Raw genomic sequence first — 1,918 nt, 5'->3', positions numbered from 1 at the left:
TGTTGTGCCGATGTTCTCTATGGAATCTTCTGCACCTGAGATTCTCTCTTCCATCTCTTGTATTCTGTTGTTGATGCTTCCAGATGTCCTTCCTAGGGTTTCTATCTCCATCGTTGCCTCACTTTGGGTTTTCTTTACTGTGTCTACTTCTATTTTTAGGTCTTGGATGGTTTTATTCAATTCCATCACCTGTTTGGATGTGTTTTCCTGCTTTTCTATAAGGACTTGCAACTCTTTAGCAGTGTTCTCCTGTATTTCTTTACGTGAGTTATTAAAGACCTTCTTGATGTCTTCTACCATCATCAAGAGATATGCCTTTAAACCCGGGTCTAGTTTTTCGGGTGTGTTGGGGTGCCCTGGACTTGCCGAGGTGGAAGTATTGGGTTCTAATGATGGTGAATGGTCTTGGTTTTGTTAGTAAGATTCTTAAGTCTGCCTTTCGCCATCTTGTAAACTCTGGAGTCAGTTGTTATAGTTGTCTCTGGTTAGAGCTTGTTCCTCTGGTCATTCTGTTATTCTCTACCAGCAGACCTGGGAGACTAGCTCTCTCCTGAGTTTCAGTGGTCTGTCACTCTCTGCAGGAAGGCTCTCCTTTTTCAGGGAAGGTACACAGATAGCTGGTGTTCAGACTTGCCTCCTGGCTGAAGATGAAGGCCTGAAACATGACCTGTCGCAGAAGCTGTTAGCTTCTGTAGTCCACACTCTCACCTGTGCAGACTAATCTCAGTGGAGTCCGGAAGCCAAGTTGTCTCCTGCAGATGCTCAGGCCAAGCCCTCTGGGTCTGGATGGACACCTATCCTCTGTGCAGAGTAGTCTCAGTGGTGTCTGGGATCCAAGATGTCTCCAGCAGATGCTCATACCGGAATCTGATTTCTTTGGCCTCAGCAAATTCTGTGCTTAAATTCTCAGGTGCAAACACACACAAATAATATTCTTTTAAAAAGATGAAAATTTCAGATAAATGACTGTAATTGGAAAAATAAAACTGATTGCAATATTTCAGAGAAAGACATATAAATGCCACATGTACTCCCTCATAATAGATCACAACTTCACATCTCTGGTTTTTTGTTTTGTTTTGTTTTGTTTTGTTTTGTTTTGTTTTGTTTTGTTTTGTTTTGTTCTGTTAAACCTGTGATAGCTGTAGAAGTCAGGAAATAAGAAAGGAAGCATTGGCAAGATCAAAGGGAATTAAGAGAGATATAGTGGGTAGGAGGTACAGTTAATGAAATGAAGTGGGTATATTAGAACTATAAGGAAACCTATTACCAATTAATAAATTCAACCTATTTGTATAATATAGGGCTTGAAGGGGCACGAATCAGATGGCTAAGAAAATTCATATTTCTAAGATGATCTTAGGGGAATGGGAAAAGTAAAACAGGATATAGTTGATTGTCACTACAAAACTGTTGACATGTGGGCACATGGATTTTCACATGTGGCTATCCGTAATGTCCAAGAATTACATATAACTTCACAAATCAGAAACTCAAAGTAATAAAAGAAAGAATCAGCTTATGGAAAAGTGTTACGTTAGAGATGGCTTAGGACTTCACCACAATCCTTCCTTGTCTTGACTGTATACACATAGTCACCTTCATCTAACTATAAATAATTGAGAATCAATGCAAAGACTAAAACTTAAGTATGAAGGATTTCATTAGCTGCTGCTATTCAAAAAAATCACTATTCTGCTTCAAGTAAGACACCAATGTCTATGTATAGAGAACATGAAATAATCACATTTTCAAAATAATCATGGTCCTTTCAGCAAAAGTTTGCTAGTGTATGCAATGGTGTCATCGTTTGGAGGCTAAGAAGCTAGAGAAAGTATCCAAGGAGCTAAAGAGATCTGCAACCCTGTAGGTGCAACAACATTATGAACTAACCAGTACCCCAGAGCTCTTGACTCTA

The sequence above is a fragment of the Mus caroli genome, chromosome 18 (assembly GCF_900094665.2).
Source record: "Mus caroli chromosome 18, CAROLI_EIJ_v1.1, whole genome shotgun sequence".
Classification (NCBI taxonomy): Eukaryota; Metazoa; Chordata; class Mammalia; order Rodentia; family Muridae; genus Mus; species Mus caroli.
Note: the sequence above shows the minus strand (reverse complement) of the source record.